Source organism: Macrotis lagotis, chromosome 2 (assembly GCF_037893015.1).
Source record: "Macrotis lagotis isolate mMagLag1 chromosome 2, bilby.v1.9.chrom.fasta, whole genome shotgun sequence".
In the NCBI taxonomy this organism is placed as follows: domain Eukaryota; kingdom Metazoa; phylum Chordata; class Mammalia; order Peramelemorphia; family Peramelidae; genus Macrotis; species Macrotis lagotis.
This window is the reverse complement of record NC_133659.1, coordinates 310,112,655-310,128,473: the sequence shown is the minus strand read 5'-3', so window position 1 is coordinate 310,128,473 and position 15,819 is coordinate 310,112,655. Positions and strand designations below refer to the sequence as shown.

At 35.1% G+C, this 15,819-nt stretch overlaps 1 long non-coding RNA gene across 1 annotated transcript in view; it reads left to right on the top strand.

The window, feature by feature from the left end:
- LOC141511771 (uncharacterized) overlaps positions 1-1,294 on the top strand; it is a 46,382-nt gene extending 45,088 nt beyond the window's left edge. Inside the window, exon 4 of the long non-coding RNA XR_012475396.1 lies at positions 905-1,294. This is a non-coding gene — a long non-coding RNA (uncharacterized LOC141511771). The remainder of the gene's footprint in view (positions 1-904) is intronic.
- Positions 1,295-15,819: the final 14,525 nt, after the last annotated feature.

The window sequence follows — 15,819 nt, the reverse complement described above, 5'->3', positions numbered from 1 at the left end:
GTTACCCACATTAGTGAAATCACAGATCTGGACCCCACCCCAATATCCATACCCTACCAAAAAAAGGTACATCGTTATTCCTAGGGATGAGACACATGATGGCTTAATAAAAATACACGATTGCTCAGTAAGATAGGATAATTGTACATAGCAAAAATGTCCAGAAACAAAAGGTGAAAGAGAAAGTGAATGTTGAAAATCGCTTTTGTCTTTTCTTAAGATTTCTTCTTGAACTATTAAAATAATTGATCACGTTTTCCTAAAAGACATAATATAATTTCTAGGAGGCAGGTACTTGGCAATGGGATTCCATTTTCCAATGTACTTAGACATTGATGAATGTGGATAGGACAAAAATACTGATATGGGTGTTAATGAACAGCATTATTTGAAACAAAGGGAAAAAGTGAAACATTTTATAAAAATTTTGGATAATTTTAGATCCGAAGCCACCCTAGCAATCCTCTGTTCCAATCCCCTTATTTTCCAAGTGAGCAAAACTAAAATCTGAAAAGGAAGAGGTTCAGTTATCCCAAGATCTCAAAAGTTGCAAGTAGAAAAAAACCCAAGATTTTATTTTTATTTTTATTCTTTTGAAGACAACATTTTTAACAAACTTCTCAAGCTCCCAACCCATGATTCATTCCAGCTTATTTTCTGGCTTCTTTTTATAAAAATTTATTAATTCAGGCATATGGGAAAACTTGTTCAGTGACATAGAGATGGGAATGGGATTGTGTTTAGGTAACCGAAAACTAACCATGTTGCCTGGAGTAACGAATTCATGAAGGAAAGGAAAGGACAATCAGTCTGGAAAGATAAATTGTAAAAGATTTTACAGGTCAGAATTTTTGTTATGGTGGTTTATTTGAGGAGTTTTAAAAGTTATTTTTAATTTTTTTAGATATGATGGGAGTCACTGAAGCTTTTTGAGCAGAAGAGTAATATGACCAGACCTACGCTTTCACAATATTAATATGGCAGCTATGTGTAAAATGGATTGGAGAGCAGAGAAACAATGGAAGGAGACCAATAAGAAGGTTATGAAGATAATATAGGTGAAAGGTGAGAAAGTATTGAATTGGGGTGATAAGAAAGCAGAAAAGACATACATCTGGGATATGCTATGGAGACAGAATTGACGAAATATGGATTTGGATTGAATATAATAAAGGGAAAGAAGTTGTGAGTGAGAATTAAGTCAAGAACAATTCCAAAGTCATACATCTGAGATATTGGAAGGATACTTGTACCATAAAAGAAATAGAGAAGTTAGGAAGAATCGTGGATTTAGGTGGGGAAAAGCTTGAATTCTCTTTTGAAAAGATTGAATCTTACAAGATGCCTACAGGATATCTAGGTAGGGATGTACAATACATATACATCCAATACTGAAGCCCAGGAGAGACATGAGAGTTGAATACGTAGATTCAAATGTCAGTATGAAGAGTGATGATAATTGACCCAAAAGGAGCTGATGTAATTATCAAGAAAAAGTATATAAAGAGAGAAGTTAGTTTTAGGGTATACTCATACGTATATAATGGGGATATGGGTACAAAGAAGATTCAAAGTTAGAAAGAGAACCACAACGAAGCAATTATCATGAAAACCCAGCAAGAAAGAGTTCTGAACTTTCCTACCAAACTTGGAGTCATGGGTCAGAAGATTGAGCCCCAGCTTTGCTGCTAATTACTTTTAGTCTTAATTTGGTCACTGAACCTCTATATGCTTTTCCGTTTTCTCATCTATAAAGTGGACGTTGGATGCCATGATTTGTAACACTTTTATTGCTCCCCGATCTATCCTCCTCTTAGCTGCTGTGATTTCCCTAAAGCAAAAGTCTTACCATTTCTCCCACCTCCCCAGCATTTAAGAAGTTCTAGTGGCTCCCTATTACCTCCAAAATCAAATATAAATACCTTTGTTAGCTTTTAAAGCTCTCTTCATACCCTGGATCCTTCCTGCCTTCCCAGACTTCTTATACTTTATTCCTTTCCCTGGGATCAAACTACCCGTACCTCCTTGATGTTTTTGCCACATGATACTCCATCGCTCATCACTATACCTTTGCAATGGTTTTCCTTCATGCTTGATTTTTCTCATTGTAGCTCTTAGTTTCCTAGGAAACTGCTCCTGGACCACCTCCTACACAAGACTTCTGGCTCCTTCCAAATGAAATTGCCTTCCTCTCTAATTTTACCTTCCATCTACCTTGTATATAAAACAAGATAGTATTTTTAAAGATCTTAGCACAGAGACTAATACACAGCAGGTGCTCCATAAATGTGCCTTCCCTTATCCTTCTGTCACTTACAAGCAGCTAGTTATTCATATGTCATTTTACTCATTAGAATGTAGGCCCCTTGAGAGGAGAAAATATATTTGCCTTTCATTGCATTTCAGCCTGTAACATAATGGCTTGTAAGTGTTTAATAAATGCTTATTCAATTGACTAGAACAATATAAAGGTAAGATATTAAGGATCAGTCTGTTTTTATGGCATTCATATTTAATTAAATGATGCAATTCCTCCTGTTGTTTTAACCTGTTACTGAGTCAAAGGACTTGGTGTTTGTCTCGTCAAGGGAAAAACAGATAAATTCTTATTAATTAATTCTGTCACCATGCACTATCCTTGGATCCCTGATCATCCTGTTACACTGGAAAAGAACACTGGTTCTGGAATCCAAAGATTGAGTCCAAAATCCACCTCTGATGCTCTCTTTGTAACCTTGGGCACAATCACTGAGCCTACCATTCCTTCATGTAAAGTCAGAGGATTGGGTTCAATGGCCAGAACTGGCTCCAGATATATGAATCTGGGAGGTCAACTAGGGGGTGCAGTCGATAGAGCACTGACCTTGTAGTCAGGGATGACCGGAGTTTAAATCCGGCCTCAGACATCTACTGACTGTGTGACTTTAGGCAAGTCACTTAACCCTGATTACCTTGCATCGTAGTCCATCTCCTGTCATCCTGATCCATATCTGGCCACTGGACTCAGATGACTCTGGAGGGGAAACTGAGGCTGGTGACTTAGCACAATAACCTCTCATTCAAATCCAGTTCATGTGCTTGTCTTGGCAATACATCTGATGTCATGGTCTTCTTCGAGAATAAAGGACAAACACTATTAGTAATAGTAGTAGTAGTAGTAGTACTATTAGTATTATGAAACTGGGACTTCTTTGATCATGTGCTATCTCAATATAATCTCTCACTAACATTGGGTGGGGACGAAAGCTAAGTTTTCTTTTTTGAGAGTTAAAGTAAGTTTATTATAAGTATGTTAAAGTAACAATCACTGATGATCATCCTCTCCCAAAAAGCTATTCTTGATATCTCAGAAGCTGCACCTCTACCTATAAAGGGCAATGTGTTATGGATCATTTAATTTGGTATAGGCTTTTTCCTGATTCAGCCCAAATTTAGTTCTCACTCTATGAAGCCCGGAATTGCAAGTTTCCTCCCATCTAAGTTTTTGAGGTCACACCATATGCCACTGATTACATTTTTAAAAGCAAGGGGGAAATCACCATGGAATCATAGAATCTGAGAGCTGGGAGGCACCCTAAAGATCACCCACCCCCTCTATTTCACATTACCTGTTATCTAATAGTGTGACAAAGAATTGATACTTAATGCCAGATTTCTTCTGCCTTATCTTACAATGTATTCAATGTATGGGGAGGGACTTAGCAGCAATCTCCTGGTGCCCTCCTGTCTGCCACATGCTATCAAACTCAGGAAAAGATAAGAAGCAGGGCATTTTAGAGAAGTCACATGATAGACATCCTGTGTCTTTCATCGAGTCTATGAAAGAAAGACTCGGGTGACAGATAGTGATGGTTAAAACATCACCTACTCACGAATGGCCTCTGATCCATCATGAATTGCTTTTCTTTGTGTTATATTAGAATTATTTAAAAATAAGAAGGAACTTTGAACACAAAGCAACTGAAGGAAAGCACTTTATAAGCTATTTCAGCTTAAAAATATGAAAAAAGTATATACTGTTGAGTTTGGGGAAATATTATAAATGTAATACCCTCTTCTGTTCCAATTTATACTCATAGGTAGATTGAATTTTCTAGAAGTTGACTGCTAACTTAGCTTCAAGTCTGTACACATAACATTATAGCTCATGTGTTTCCACCAATGTTCTTCCCATTAATGATCAGATAGTAGATGTAATTTTTGCTTAGCAAAGGTGGCAACATAAAAACAATAGCTATAAAACAATCCACCTCATCAGTTAAAAACGGAGTTCTCTCTTTCCATAAATACACTCATCTCTAGAAAAGGGAGCATGAAAGAATTGGAAATTAAGTAAATGTCCTTCAATTGGAGAATGACTTAACAAACTGTGGTATGTGCATGTGATGGAACACTATTGTTCTATTAGAAACAAGGAGGGATGGCAATTCAGGGAAGCCTGGAAGGACTTGCATGAACTGATGCTGAGTGAGATGAGCAGAACCAGAAAAAACATTGTACACACTAACAGCAACATAGGGTGATGATCAACCTTGATGGACTTACTCATTCCAACAGTGCAACTATCAGGGACAATCTTAGGGTATCTGTGATGGAGAATACCATCAGTGTCCAGAGAAATACTTATTTTTTTAATTTAAAAAACAAAACCATTATCTTATTATGCCATTTTTGCTATCTCTTATACTTCATGTTTCTTCCTTAAGGATATATTTTCTCTCTCATCACATTCAACTTAGATCAATGTATACCATGGAAACAATGTAAAGACTAGCAGACTGCCTTCTGTGGGGGTGAGGGGATGGAAGCAAGATTAGGGGGAAAATTGTGAAATTCAAAACAAATACAATATTTTTTTAAAAAAAGAAAAGGGAGCATGAAGATAGAGATAACTACATAGAGAACCCTTATGATTTAAGGCAGTTCATAACTCTAGACCTGAAGGACTACAGAGTCCTTTTCTTCTGTAGGCTTCTTTCTAAAGATCAGTTCTTGATTTCCAAGCTTGGCTCTCTCTTAAGTACATAGGAAACTCTCTTCTCTTTTATTTGGAGTCCTTTTCCTGGGAGATGCTTCTTTTCTTGCATTTGTGTCTTTCTGGAGTACTTTTGTGTTCTCTCAACTTTATTTTAAAATGTTATCATAATTACTAAATGAAATGTCTTCTCATTTTAGAAAAAGAAATTGAAACGTCATCAATGAATTCCCTAAGAAAAAATCTCCAGGGCCAGATGGATTTACATGTGAATTCTACCAAACATTTAAAGAATAGTTAACTCCAATCCTATATAAATTATTTGAAGAAATAGGTGGGATCCTGCCAAATTCCTTTTATGACACAAATATGGTGCTAATACCTAAACCAGGATGAGTCAAAGCAAAGAAAATTATAGACCAATCTCCCTAATGAATATTGATTCAAAAATTTTAAATAAAGTTTTAGCAAAGAGATTATAGCAAGTTATCACTAGAATAATACATTATGATCAGATAGGATTTACATCAAGTACTCAGTAACAGTTAAATATTGGGAAAAGAATTAGCATAATTAACTATATCAATAGCAAAATTGACAGAAATCATATGATTATCTCAATAGACACTGAAAAAGTCAATGACAAAATACAGTATCCATTGATGGTTAAATCTGGAGAGTAAATGAGATGTCTTTTTCTGGGATACAGTATTTCTTGGATGAAGGAGAAGAAAAGAGACCTGAATTTTTCCCTGATTGTTGATTCCATCCTTTTCTTTTTCCAACTTTTGGAATTCTTGCTTTTGCACACACACATAAGTGTACATGCAAATATAATTGAATATATGTTTGCATATACATTATTGTTCAATCACTTGCAATAATATTCCACTCTTTGTGATTCTGTTTGGGGTTTTCTTGGTGAAGTTACTGTGCTATTTCCTCCTCCAGTTCATTTTACAGATGAGGAAACTGAGGAAAATAGGATTAAGTGACTTGCCCAGAGTCACATAGCTAGCAAATGCTAAGGTCAGTTTTGAACTCTAAAGAGGAGCCTTCCTCATTCCAAACTAGCTTCTATGCCACCCAGCTGCCCACTTGCATTTGTAAATATGCATAAATATATGTACATTAAACACATGAATACATACCACATATATACTTACTATATTCACTTCTATATGCACTGTTTGAGCACATGCATATCTATATGACCAAGGGACATGACTGAATCTTTCAGTCAAATTACTAACTGTTCTCTATATCATGTGTCCTGTCTTTATTCAATGACCAAGACCTTATCCTTTCAAACTGATTAAGGCTGCCAGGTTGCATAGTGGATTAAATCCTAGACTTGATTTCAAGAATACCTGAGTTTGAATCTTACCTCAGACACTTATCAGCTCTGTGATCCTGGATGAATCACTTAACCTTTTTGAACTTCAGTTACTGCATCTATAAAAGAGAGATAATAATAATAATAATAATAATAAATACCAATCTCAAAAGGTTATTATGACATCACAAAAGATAGATAGATAGATAGATAGATAGATAGGGGGCAGGTGGATGGATAGATGGATGGATAGAGATATGTATCTATCCATCCATCCATCCATCCATCTATCCATCCATCTATACATCCATCCATTCACCCATCTCTCTCTCTCTCTCTGTCTCTCTCTCCATCTATCTGTCATCTATCTATTTATTTATCTATCTATCTGTCATCTATCTATCTTTTTTTACTTTGTAAACCTTAAAGTGTTATATAGTTGCTAGCTATTATTAATCCTTAAAGAATTCCTTCATTGGTGTTGAAGGAAAGCTCCTTAATATCTTCTTTACACAAGGCAAAGTTTCAACTAGTTTCCCTCTTCCTCACTGCCATGATGTGGAATATAATATTGATTTGGAGTGGAAATCTTAAGGCTATTTTCCACAGTATATATTGAAAGCATTCTCTGGACAATTGTCTTCCTGTTCTGAGAATGATGTTGCCATTGTTCCATACTGATGCCTAAATAAATACCCTTGGGGTTCAAGGATAGCAAAATAATGGTTACCCAGAGATTTGAAGACTGAGTGAGGAGAGAGAGGAAGCCATCTGCTTTCCCCTTCTTCCTCAAGTGGGAGCATAATTATATTCAATGTCCTTGGGTCTTTGTGAGGTAAGATGTCCCATATCTTCTAGTGCATTTGGGAAAACTTGTATTATGTGAAAGTAATACAACTGGAAGTGTTTGGATAGTTGAAGTGATAAGGATGCTTGTCTCAATGCTTCAACTCCTTTCTCAAACCTAAGTTTTATTACTGATACTACTTAATTTAAAGGGTTACCATTCTAAACTACATTTCAAGTTCCAGATTTTCTTTGAGTTTCTTTGTTTACTCTGGCTAGATTCGAATAGGCTCAACATTTTAACTGAACTAAAAATCAATTGATCAGCCTTCATTGATTAAGTTCCTACTATATGTCAACAGGTAAACTAAGTGCTGTGAATATGAAAACAGAAATAAAGCAGGTCTATTAAGGAACTGGCCTTTGAAATGAAAAAAATGACCAAAAGCATTGAATTTTTTCTTTTTCATTTTTTTTTTCCTTTTTTAGGTTTTTTTTCAAGGCAAATGGGGTTAAGTGGCTTGCCCAAGGCCACACAGCTAGGTAATTATTAAGTACCTGAGACTGGATTTGAACCCAGGTACTCCTGACTCCAAGGCCGGTGCTTTATCCACTATGCCACCTAGCCACCCCTATTTTTCATTTCTAAATATAAAGATACAACTTGATGATTTTAGATATGGTCTGATTGACCCATAGTTGTTTACATCAAGTCACCAACATTTATTCAGTGCCTGCTTTGTGCTAGCTCCTGTGCTAATCATTGGGGATACAAATAAAACAAAAAAAACACAGTCCTTGTCCTCAGGGAGTTCACAGTCTAAATGGGAGAAACAGCATGCAAAAAAGAATTAAAAGATATATATATATATATATATATATATATACACATATATATGATTAATTTGGAGTAGTTTCAAAGTTAAAACACTAAGATTAAAGAGAATTGAGAAAGATTAAAAAGGTGAGATCTTAGTTGATACCTGAAAGACGTTAAAGAAGCCAAGAGATGAAGATGAGATGTATAGCCACATGTAATACATGAATTTTACATTATATAAACCAAATAGATAAAAAATTAATTAAGGTATCTTTCCCTAACAGGAAGATAGATTCAGAGTTATTTATGTACTTCAAACCCAATGTGAATCAACTGTATGATGTCATGGCAAAGGATTTCAACACTATTATAGATTTCACTAGAAGAAACATAAATACCCAGGAATAAGGAGGTGACAAGGTAAAAAGTATTTGAAAGACTGTCCATTGGAAAAGGGATCAGGATAATGTAAGAGAAAGCCACTTAAGTATAACAACAATCTAAAAGTGGAAACATATAAAAGCTAAAAGGGGTTGTGAGTTTTCCTTCATTAAAGGGTCTCCAACAAAGGTGAGATGGCCACTTATTCACTGTATGGAGTTCTTTGTTCAGATTTGTGTTGCACTCTAATTTGATAACTTATTTCTATTATTGATGAATCAAAGGAATTCTCATTTTCTTTATTGGGCTTAACACCATTGCATATATGAAGTGATTAGTAAATTATCTATCCATCTATTTATCTATTTGTCTGTCTGTCTCTGTGTCTGTCTACCCATTTTTTAATCTATGAACCTATCTCCTATCTCTATATCTATCTTCCTCTCCCTCTGTATCTATCTATTCATCTATCTACAATTTCTATTTCTCCATCTTTTTATGTATGTATCTATTCATCTATGTACCTATCTGTATTTTCCTCTCGCTCTGTATCTGTCCTTCTATATCTGTCTCTAACTCTGTTTCTTTATATAGCTATCCATCATTAACCTATCTCTATGGATAACTATCTTTTATAGCTTTCTCTGTCATCTATCTCTATATCTTTGAATTTATCACTATCTATTTATCTATTTTCACTAATAAAAACCAAATATATTATTAAAACTTTCTAGAAATTGTGATTACTCTCCTAGAAACTAAATATCTCCTTTCAAATATTGAGTTCAAGGAACAGGAAATCAATGTTCTCCAAAGCAATGTCGTGCAATTGAGAGAATATTCTATTTAGGGTATTGGCATCACCAGAACTGAATGTGAATCCTGGATCTGTCAGTCACTACTTGTGTGATTTTGTACAAGTTCTGAGACACAGTTTTCTTATATACAAAATGAGAGGGTTGAACAAAATGACCCTTGAGTTTTTTTTCCTTCTCTGACTTCATGATACACCTATGATGGTGTTGATATTTCTCCAAGACTTTTGAAGACCTGTTACTTCCTTCCATAATAGAAAATCAAATCCATACCTTCACCTCCTGACCAGTCTTCCACCAGTGTTGTATTAGTGTTCTTAGTAAGGCTAATCCTTAGATAACAAAAGCACAGTCTATTCCCAGGCCGACCCAAGAAAACTTTCCAGCTTGCTCTCCAATGGTAAAATCTTTAAGAACTTAACCTGTGCTCCACACCATCAAAAGATGACTTTGATGAGGAGGAAAAAAAATTACACAATTATACACTCAAAGTTCTATAATTGAAAGGGATATTCATTCCCAGAGAGTCTGTTGTTAAACACAACTTACTCAATACTGATCACAAAGCTAGTGATCACATATGGGAAAGAAATGATGCAGGTCTTTCCTACTCCCAAGTCAGCTCTCTAACCATTGAATGCTATTGGTGTACTTCCCCAAGGACCAACATTTTATCTCACGTTCTGCTACACAATCTAATCAATTCAATAAGCATTTACCAAACACCTACAATATGACAGACCTAGGGGTAGATGCTGGGCAGACTAAGATGGAAGCAAAGCAGAGCCTGTCTCCAAGAAGGAGCAAGATTAGATAAGGGAAGAGTAGACAGTATGTATGCAAATAAGTAAATCATTTAAAATAGAGAAAGAATCAGAAAAGATAACACTGTATACAGTAACAGCAATATTATTTTTGTTTGCTTTTGCAAGGCAATGGGGTTAAGTGACTTGCCCAAGGTTACATAGCTAGGTAATTATTAAATGTCTGAGGTCGGATTTGATCTCAGGTACTCCTGACTCCAGGGCCAGCACTCTATCCACTGCACCACCTAGCCACCCCTAAAGCAATATTATTTTAAAAACAGCCTTGAGATTCTATCTACATCCAGAGAAAGACCAGTGAATCAAAGTATGTAGGAATGTTTTTACCTATCTATACATATATGTGTATATTGATAGCTATCTCTAAGGCAAGGAAAGAAAAAAAGAGGAAGAAAGAGGGAAAAAAAATAGAAATTTGCATGAAAATATTATTTTAAAGGAGTAGTAAAATTTACCTAATAGGTTTGAAGCATCATGTGCAATCATCTTTTTTTTTAGTTTTTTTTTTTTTTTGCAAGGCAAATGGGGTTAAGTGGCTTGTCCAAGGCCACACAGCTAGGTAATTATTAAGTGTCTGAGGCCGAATTTGAACTCAGGTACTCCTGACTCCAGGGCTGGTGCTCTATCCACTGCATCACCTAGCTGCCTGCAACATATTTTTAAAAAATATATTACTATGTAATGGAAATGTTTGTTTTATTTCACAATTAAAAAAATAAAATTTAAAAAAGTAAACATAAAGCATTTTTTGAAGGAGTTAACAATTGGAGGAATTGATAAAGTTCTCATATAGGGAGAAAGCAAAACTTTCATTTTTTGTAGATAATATGATGGTATACCTAAAGAACCTGAGAAAATCATCTAAAACACTCCTTGAAACAATTCACAAATTCAGCAAAGTAGCAGGATATAAAATTAACCCACATAAATCATCAGCATTTCTATTTATGAGCAACATAGCCCAAGAAGAAGAGATAGAGAAATTTCATTAAAAATAATTGTAGACAGCATTAAATACTTGGGAATCTACCTCCCAAGACAAACCCAGAAATCATATGAACAATTACAAAGTTCTCCTTACTCAAATAAAGTCCGATCTAAATAACTGGAAAAATGTCAAATGCTCATGGTTAGGTTGAACTGATATAATGAAAATGACAATTCTACCCAAACTAGACTGCTTATTCAGTGCCATACTAATTAAACTACCAAATAACTGCTTTACTGGGCTAGAAAAAATAGTAACAAAATTCATCTGGAGCAACAAAAGGGCAAGAAGAACTGAAAATATAAAGGAAGGTAGCCTAGCTCTACCACATCTAAGATTATACTATAAAACAACAGTAATCAAAACTGCCTTGGTACAGGTTAAGAACTAAGAGTAATGGATCAGTGGATTAGGACAGCTTCAAAAGAAACTGCAGGAAATTATTACAGCCATCTACTATTTGATAAATCCAAAGACATCAACCTCTGGGATAAGAACTCACTATTTGACAAAAATTGTTGGGAAAACTGGAAAATAGTATGGCAAAAACTAGGCATAGATCCACATCTCACACCCTATACCAAAAATAAGGTCAAAATGGGTACAGGATTTAGACATAAAGAATGATACCATAGTTAAATTAATAGACCAAAAAATTATCTATATGATCTATGGAAAAGGGATAAATTTATCATTATACCAGAATTAGAGCACATTATAAACTATAAAATGAATGATTTTGACTATATTAAATTTAAAAGGTCTTGCACTAGTAAAATCAATGCTGGCAAAATTAGAAGAAAATCAGAAAGGCTGGGAAATAATCTTCACAACTAGGAGTTCTAATAAAAGTCTCATTTCTAAAATATATAGAGAATTGTATCAAATTTGTAAGGTCACAAGTCATTCCCCAATTGATAAACAGTCAAAGGATATGAACAGTTTTCAAATGAAGAAGTTAAAGCTATATGTAATTATTTGAAAAACACTCCAAATCATTATTGATTAGAGAAATGCAAATTAAAACAACAATGCGGTATCATCTCACACCTATTAGATTAGTCCAGATGTTAAAAGGGGAAGATGATCAATGTTGAAGAGATTGTGGGATGATTGGGGCATTGTGGAGTTGTGAACGGATCCAACCTTTATGTAGAGCAATATGGAACTATGCCTAAAGAGCAATAAAACTGTTCATACCCTTTGACCCAGAAATTCCAACTCCAGAAGAAACTGTAAAAAATGGGAAAAAATCCTATATGTTCTAAAATATTCATAGCAAAGAATTGGAAATTGGAGGGATGCCCATCAATTGGGGAATGGCTAAACAAGTTATGGTACATGAATACTAAGGAATATTACTGTTTTATAAGAAACCATGAATGGTTGGACTCTAGAGAAGGAATGACTTACAGAATCTGTTGATGAGTGAAGGCAATAGAGCCAAGAGAACAATGTCCACATCAACAACATTATGAGATGAACAACCTTGAATGAAGCAGCTCCTCTGTCCTAGGACAACTGTATTAGATTGATAATGGTCTATGTTCCCAACCAGAGGAAGAAAAACAAAACAGAACAAAACACACAGAAAAAAACACCCCTACCAAATCAGGTGAATACTTTATAAAAAAATTCTCTTATTATCTCTTTCCTTTAATCCTAATTCTTCGTGACAAAAATGACTAGTTTGTAAATATGTTTAACAAAATGTGGATGTAAAATGCTAACCTGACCATTCCCTACTGAGGGGAGGGCAGGTGAGGAGGAAAGATGGAGGGAAGTTTTGTAACTTGGAAATAGGCATGGACAAATGGATAAAAATTAAAAAAAATTAAAAAGTTCTCATATAGGACATGTCAATTAAGCCTTAAAAGAAAAGGATTACAAGACGCAGAGCTGAAGAAAGGAGAACCTTCCAAAAGGCAGAAGATGGTAAATGATATTCTGGATAAAGGAAGTAGCAATTTGGTCAGTCTGTCTGAAATGTAGAAAGTGTGTTGTGGAATTATCAGGATATAAATCTGGAAGCATAGATTTAACCTAGATTTTGAAGGGCTTTAATGGCAAACTAGGCTCTGGGTAGTCACTGAAGTTTTAATTTGTTTGTTATCATGATTAAACTTGTGTTTTATAATATCAATTTATTATGTGTTTTGCTAATAGAGTTCAGAAGGAAGAGATTAGAGTGGGGGAAGACTGATGGAAATGGAAGGGAAGGAAATGATTGTTTATGAAGCACCTACTATGTGCTAAATGCTTTGAAATACCACTATGTGCTAAGTGATTTTCAAATATTATCTCATTGGCTATTATTATCTTCATTTTATATTTGAGGAAACTGAGATAGACAGGAGTTCAGCTAATAAGTATCTGAAGTTGAATTTGAACTCAGGTCTTCCTAATTCCAGACGGATGATTAAAGTCCTTTGCATTAATCAAAAAACACAATGAATTAAAAGCTCAAAAGAGAAGTTATGATACTTTAATCTTGACAAGCTTTTTATAGTCACCATTCCACTCACAGTTCATTCCTGCTTATGTGACTCTTTTTTTTTTAAAACAGGAATTTCATACCATCCTGTTTTGCTTTTATAGGACCTTTCTGTCCAAAATTGAGATCTTGTAATCAGTCTAGATGACCTTTCCAATTCTCCTTTCTTCCAAGTTCTACCCTCCCCTCAAACCATTTAGATATGATTTAGCAGTGCAATCACAGGTAAGGCTTTCTGTAACTCCATCACTAAAAGAGACTAGCCAGGAACTCTGGCAGATTATTTATTATTATTATTTATTCATACAAAAAAAGATTCTGGGGTGCATATAGATTACAAATATAATAAAGGTGGAAGAAAAAAGAAACAAAATAAAATCAACTTTACTTAATATACCCAAGAAGAATTGTTTGATTGTGATTAGAGTTCAAATAGTTGAGACAGGAAGAGTTGTATTCAAATCCTGCAGTGATAACTCACTAGTGGTGCCCATATGGGCAAGTCAATCACCTCAATGAGCATCACTTTTCTCATTTGAAAATTATAGGAGAAGGGGTGTGTGAGAAAATACCTGCAGTACATGCTTCCAGGAATTTGGGGAGGATCTAGTGAAGTGATATTTGTAAATCACTTGAAAATTGTAAAGCATTATATAAACAAGTTATTACAAATGTTATTGAAATAGGAGGAAGCATAATGGAGAAGCAAGGGAAAAATTATACTTTCAGTCAAAGGACTTGGATTCAATCCTAGTTTGTTACTTGATAAATCACTTCAACACTCAGGGACTTAGTTTCTCATCTCTAGGAGGGGGATAATGCATCTCTAAGATCAGCTAGAGAGCTGCTACCATGATGGGCAAATGAAGAAGTGGAATTGGGAGATCTCTTAAACACTTTCCAACTGTAGTTAATAAATCACTCCATCTCCTTCCCTTAAGGTTCACCAGAAGGGACTAAGTGGGATGTGTCTATCCTTTGGTGGTAGCAACTGTACCAGTTTCCAGAATTAGCTACCATTAGAATGAATAATAGAAGAAATTACTGCAGATAAGACTAATTTAAGGTTATTTATAAATTTGTTTAAAGGAACCTCTTTTTAGTTCCTAACATTTCCTGGATCAATTGGCTTTGTTGCTGGCTTCTTTGGCATTGGAAAACTATTGAAACTATGCAGTCATAATATGTGTCCTTTATTGGGCTATGGCAGACTTCCTCATGAGTCTAGGGAATCCTTGAAAATGATGCCACTTTCCAAACATAGCACAAATGTGTGAAGTCTGCAAGTGGTAAAAACTTTCTCTGTTTTTCAGAAGAAAATAAAAACCAAGGACTCATCATAAATTTTTAAGGGGAAGTGACTAGAAGTTTAAAAAAGACTGGGATTCAATTGTTAGAAAGTATTTTAAATTGCATTGGATATGGTAGTGGAAGGAATGCAAGAACTGAGAGTCATTTGCAAAACTCCATATTCCACTCAACCCCTGAATCAAATCTCAGTTCCCAAGAGGATTTTCTTAGATATATGACTTTCTTAGTCAGCAAATTCAGTCCATCCAGTTCAATTTTTTTGTTTATTTATTTTATATTTACAATAATCTTGTTGTGAGAGTAAACATAAATCCCCCTCCCCTACAAAAAAAGATGAGAAACCTCAAGAATAGTGAGAGAGAGAGAGAGGAAAAAAATGTACTTCAGTCTGTGTTCAGATTCCAATGGCTCTGTCTCTGGAAGGAGCTGCCTTTTTTTTATCATGAGTCCACAAAAGAAGTTGCTTCACTATTTTCTCCACAGTTTCTGTTACTAGCTGTATTTCCCTCCACACTATTCCTTCCCACTCTCACCTACTCCTTTTGCTCTTTACTTTCACCCAGGCCTTGCTCAGAAGTGTGTTGTATCTGAGTAACCTCTCCCACAATCTTCCCTCTCTTCTATCATCTACTACTCCTTCCTTCCTCCGTTCCCCCTTATCCCATTCCTTTCCTCTTATTTTTCTCTAGGGTAAGATAGATTTCTATACCCTATTAAGTGTGTATATTATTTCCTCCCTGAGCCATTTCTGATGAGAATGAAGGCTCACTCATTCGCCCTCACTTTTCCCCCATTCCACTCCATTGAAAAAGCTTTTTCTTGACTCTTATATGAAATATCTTAGCCCCTTCTTCCTCTCCTTTCTCTTTCTCCCAGTACTTTCCTATATCAACACTGACTCCATCTTTTTACTATATTATACCTTCATATTCTGCTCCTTCCTGTGCCTTGTCTATATAGGCTCCTTCTCACTGCTCTAATAAATGAGAAAGTTCATATGAGTTATCAGTATCTTCTTCCCTTGCAGGAATACAGACAGTTCAACATCATTAAATCCCTCATAATTAGTTCGTGTCTTCCAAAATATCA